Source organism: Triticum dicoccoides, chromosome 3A (genome assembly GCF_002162155.2).
Source record: "Triticum dicoccoides isolate Atlit2015 ecotype Zavitan chromosome 3A, WEW_v2.0, whole genome shotgun sequence".
Classification (NCBI taxonomy): Eukaryota; Viridiplantae; Streptophyta; class Magnoliopsida; order Poales; family Poaceae; genus Triticum; species Triticum dicoccoides.
In genome coordinates, this window is record NC_041384.1 from 172,667,225 (window position 1) to 172,673,159 (window position 5,935).

At 48.1% G+C, this 5,935-nt stretch overlaps 1 pseudogene; it reads right to left on the reverse strand.

The window, feature by feature from the left end:
* LOC119267747 overlaps positions 1-3,146 on the reverse strand; it is a 4,894-nt pseudogene extending 1,748 nt beyond the window's left edge.
* Positions 3,147-5,935: the final 2,789 nt, after the last annotated feature.

The window sequence follows — 5,935 nt, forward strand, 5'->3', positions numbered from 1 at the left end:
TCATCCGCACCATCATCATCAACAGCATCATTGTCACTATTGTTCTCTCTCGGACACTACAACAGACCATGACAGTAGTCAAGCATCAATCTTTAAAAGTCAAGACTATAAATTAAATTCTCAACAACTCACAGAAAACTGGTCATCGTCATCATCCGCACCATAATCATCAACAGCATCATTGTCACTATTGTTCTCTCTCGGACACTACAACAGACCATGACAGTAGTCAAGCATCAATCTTTAAAAGTCAAGACTATAAATTAAATTCTCAACAACTCACAGAAAACTGGTCATCGTCATCGTCATCATCCGCACCATCATCATCAACAGCATCATTGTCACCATTCTTATCTGAAATTGGAACAGACTGGTTAAAAATCCTTGCCAGGTGCATAAACACAGAAATACCACCAAGTATTGTGAAATGTACCTCCAGATCCGTCATAATCAAAAGCGATCGTGGAACCAGGGTGGAGGTCAAGGAAACAAAACATGCACAAAATTGCTTGTGCTGAACAATAAAATAGCATAATAGACGTGTATTTAAGGACTGTAATCACACATTATTAGGATATTCATCGCCTTTAGCTGGATGGAAAATATTGTAGCCACGGAAGCTGACGGTGGCTGATGAAGATGTGTGTGATAGTTCAAAATCTTTCTCGAAAAACAGGTCAAAGTTAGTTTGCGGGAATCTATCACTGCAAAGTGTTCCGATGCATATCCTTTTGTCACCAACTTTCACAAACATAGTTGCCATGTCTGCTTCCTTTGATTTTACAAGAACAGCCTACCAAACAGCAATAACAAAATGAAAATGGCTCAATTTACCAAATAAAAGTCGCGGGAAGAAAGGAGGGATAGGCGTACAACAAACCTGAGTGAGTTGCCAAATGAAGCCATACTCAATTGAAAACCTGATTTTACACCCAGGCTTAACGTCAATGACTACACATGCCAAATTAGAGGATCAATGACAGTGAAATTTCAGCTTTTTGGAAATGGAACATGGTCAGACTATAGATGTATTCATGTGAAACAATGAGAGTGAACAACTGTGCATCGACAGAGCAAATAACTTATTGGAGCGATAACATGCGAGTGGATGGGAAATCAGAGAGTGAGATATGTGTATTACCACAGAGCTCGGTTGAAGAAAATACTTTGCTCCTTGGATATAATTCTGTTTTGGCTACAATTTTCAATCATTTTGGGAAGCAAAACATCAGCCAAAAAGGAAGCACCGAATCTAAAAAGTTCCTCAAATGCGAATTTCTTTTTGAACTGCTACATGTGCCTTATCCTACGTTGCCATTCATTTGACATTGTGTCACTGCAAATATTTGACAGTGTTGTTGTATCAAGATCTGTAAGATCGGCAAAACAGAAGCCTGGTAACTTCAACCCATAATCGTCTAGATCCAATGTTGAGAGTCCAATCCACCTTATTGAAGGTACAGAAATGTTGAAATTGTCAAACGCAGCATTTACGGAACCTCGGGCATAAACAGATATTATTTCAATTCCCTCGGGGTCAGGATCACACAATCCATATACAGGTAGTCCAGTGTGGTCTTTAAGCCATTTCAGGAACTGCCTGGTTGATATGCTAGGCATTCCCAAACCAGTCAATATAATGCAATGATGCTTGTTATGGTAATCCATCTCTTCCAAGTATGTCATCATGGTATACTTTTCAACAACGAGGATGTACTCGATGTCACCTGCATCTTCGTGGACTACAACATCTTGAATAAGTTCAGGTTTTCTTGGGATTGGTGTTCCAAGTGAGCAACTTACATTGTTGCCCCCCTTCATCCTTAAGAGAATATTTCCCATCACCACGCCTCGTTCGGCGGGGACCACATTGAGGGACTTCCGCCTGCACCCTGTCATGCAGCAGAGGTCATTAATGATCCCATCAGACTTTGCCTGGTCTAGATACAGACGTTTGTTCAAATAGAGTAAAGTCCGCTGTGACATTTCTCTTCCAGAGTGAAGTGATTCCCTTAATTTCGGGATAGCCCAAGCTGTCCTTGTGGCAGCATTAAGTTGACCGCGATTCTGGAATGATCGCCTTTTATTGCGTCCTGCCAGAAGCAAGTATACCTTCGAGTTCTCATCATACTCCATGTTGTCTTTGTGACAATTGGGAAATCTGAAGGTATAACCGTTCCGCTGTTCAATTGTACCAATGTTTGTCTCCAGTACAGTTTTAAGCGTCTCTGTGACTACCCTTGGCATCTTCTCCTCAGCAATGAAATATCTCTTATACCATTCCTCCTTCATGGAATCTGGAAGTTCCGCTACAGCACAATCATGGTCACATTTTTTGTAACTCGCGAATATATTATACCCATCGCCTTCCTGGAAGAAGCCTCCTTTAACACTGATGTAGTCCTGGCCCTTTATAACTCTACAGCGCTTATCCGGCAGAAAAGCGAAGCGTGATTGCAAATCATCATTGGCACGTGACAGATGCATCCCACCTTCCATTTGTCACTCCACACCTACAACAATCGTTGCAAAGTACAAGAACAGTTTCAGAAAAGACTTAAACAACACAAACTGAAACTTTTAATAAGAACTAAAATATTTTGCTGCTCTATAGTCCAGCAGCAGACTGAATCTCTTAGTCATCTTCCTCTAGGTCGAGTATTAAGTAGCACAAGCAAATTGCCTCCCTACTAAGAACAATTCAGTAAATAAATGCTATGATTCTGCTTCCTAATTTATGCAACGAAAAACGTACCTGTTGGTGATGACAACCTTCTGCCGACGATCTCCTTGATGAAGAAGAATAGAAGTCCAAGGGGTGCGGCGGGGACGTCCTGTTGATGACGTGGACGGGCAAGTCGTGGTTGATCGGAGGCGAGTCGTCGGTGTCTTGCCTCCAACCGACGACGAACTCTTCGTGAACAAGAATCGAAGTCCGGGGGTGTGCCGGGGACGTCCTGTTGATGACGTGGACGGGCAAGTCGTGGTTGATCCGAGGCGAGTCGGCGGCGCCTTGCCTCCAACGGACGACGGCACGGCTGAGCGGCGCGAGGGTGATGAGTAGAAGTCCGGTGCTAGCCGCGGCGTCGAGAACGCACGGGGCGGAGGGTTGGAGTGGGGTGAGGCGGCTGAGAGGAAGGTGCAGGCCACGGGAAGGGAGCAGGACCGTCGGGCGAGATGAACCATGAAATTTAATCGGTTCCTGTAAAAACCCTAAGGCCTTTTGGTAAGGCAAGGATTGTGGCCCATTAAAATAAATTCGTGTTGGGCTGAAAAGCCCGAAAATAAGACATGGGGTATCTAATCCCGAGCACAAAATACCCACATAAACAGTAAATTTCGAGGATCCTAAAAAAATACAGTAAATTTCAAAAAAAAAAGTAATTTCAAAAAAAAACAGTTAACAAAATCCAAAAAATCTGAACTTTTTGTGTATGAACCTCAACAAAAGTTCTAACATCCTGCAAAATTTCACACCGAAAATACATCCGTGGAGGCCTGTACAAAAAAATCGGGACCCAAAAGACACCTATTTTGGAGCACTTATTTTTATTTTTGTTTTTTGCACACGCCTCTACTCATGTCTTTTTGGGGCAAAATTTTGCAAGATGTTAGAAAAACCCACAAAAAAATCAGTTTCTTTTTTTTGTTGTAATTTATTGTTCATGTGGCAGCATTTGTGCTCAAGACTAGAGTAACACTTTCGTGGAAAATTCTAGTTTTGTGCACCGGCCAGCATTGCACAATTCCCATCTTAATTAACATGCATTTGTAATAGACTCAGCGTTAATCTACCTCGCCCATCTATCCTGCCCAAAGGCTTGTTGGTATGGAGCTGGTGTCTTGGCGGACGTCCTTTCGTCCCTATGTAGGTTGTTTCCTTAAATTGGTAGATGCCTTTGAGATCCGGTTTGGATATCAGAAGGTTTCCATACCTTTTCCTCAAGGAGTAGCCCTGGGTTATCGAATCCATGAGAGGATGTGCACTACGTGTCAGAGTAAATGACCACGGGTAGCCTAGCCGGCTCCCCTTGACCCGTCTGAAAAAATTACGAGCCGATCCGGCCCTTAAAAATCCAAGACGTGGGGCCGCCTTCCCCTTGCCGGCTGTCTCCCAGACCGACTATCGGAAGGCAGCCCGGGTTTAGCCCTCATGAAGAAAGCCGCGGGAGGGCCGGCTCCAAGAAGCCGGCCACGAGAAGGCCGACTCCAAGAGGCCGGCTCTCACAAAGCGGTCAAGATCGTACCCTCGAAGTCCGCATCCACCTAACGGCGATGTGGCGGGGCGTGGCTACAGTAAAGCCTGCCACCCCCGAATCTCGGAGCACGCCTGGCACAGTGCGCCGTAGGGGGTGGCCATGACCCGTCCGGCGCGGCACTGTTGCCATGTTGACCCTGATGCCACCCACGATGGGCTATCAGCGCGGCCCACGGGCGGTGGGCCCCTTCAGGTAGAGAGACACCCGAAGGCGGCCAGGCCTCCCCCAGTCGGCTCAAGACAGGGCCGGCTCCCCGCAGCCGGCTTGCCTCCTCCCTCGAAGGAGACGCCCCATTAAGGAGACAAGACGCAGTGAGGCTACAGCGATCGCCCGCCGGGCGGCGGCACTGTAGCCACGCCCACCTCGGCGAAGCCCTCGTCACCAGGTTGAGGCAACAGTAACCAGCCACCGACAAGGCCCTGGACAGTGGGGCCTGCCTGTCGACCAAGGAGCCGGCAGCCGGCAGGACCCACCAGCCGGCGGGCCCCAACAGCCGGCGCAGAAGCCGGCAAGCGTAGACACCGACGGCTGGGGCCCACGCCCAGCCGGATTACCATTGTACCCCCAGGGGGTGGGCCTATATAAACCCCCCGAGGCACCCATGCAAAGGATTGATCAGAGCTAGTTTTAGACACCACATAGAGAGGAGAGGAGAGCAAGCCGTGCCCTTCTTCTTCCTCTCGCCAAACAACTCAAGGAGCATCTTGTAGCCACTCGTTCATCTAGTGATCATGCGGAGACCCCGCAGAGCAGCAGTAGGGATGTTATCTCCTCGGAGAGCCCCGAAGCTGGGTAAGATTCGCCGGCGTGCATGTCTTCACCTCATCCCACTTCCAGGCACCGACGACGTCTTACTGGCTCCCACAATGATAAGCCACCCGTTGGCATATGTCGCACCTACCACCCGACACTACGTTAAGACAAAGAGTCAAACAAGTTATTGTAAATTGAGTTCAGTTCCACTTTTGTAACCAGACCATTAACATCCTTTTTGGTTGTAAACACAGATACGAAAATCGGCATGGATATGAGGTCTTAGGTTGTGTTTGGTTGGACAGATTGTCCCAACTTCTGCTTTGTAGAAGCTAAAAGCTAACCAAAGGGGTAAATTTCCGAAGCAGTTTCTAGTAATCTGTAGGTTTTACGTAGTACAAATTTCCCAGCCGGGGTACCCCCAACTTTTACAGCTTCTAAACCAACCACTTTCAGCTGTCCCCATAAAAATTGATGGTATTTACCCACCAATGCCACTCCCAAGTCATACATGTTCGATCTCTTCTTCTCAACTTTCGTAGGAGGCAGGAACAAAGCAATAGGGGACCGCAAGAGCTAGGGTTGGCCGCCGCCGCCGGCTCCGGCCATCCTCCGCCGCCGCCTGCTCCAGCGAACCTCCGCTACCGCCCGCTCTGTTCCAAGGTAAAATTTCCCCAACCTCCTCCCTCCTCCATGCTCCTCCCTTCCCTTGCTGTTACCAGCGGCCCAGCTCCGGTCGGCCGTCCTCGCCGGCGCACCGGCCACTCGTAGTACCCCCACGTCCCTCCTCCCTCCTCCCCACTTTATACATCCTTCGTCCATCCTCCTCCCTGCTTGCGCCTTCCGGCCCACCTGTTCTCGGCGGCCTAGGTCCGATCGGCCGCGCCAGCTCACCGGCCTCATTCCTCCTAGCCCCCTCCCCA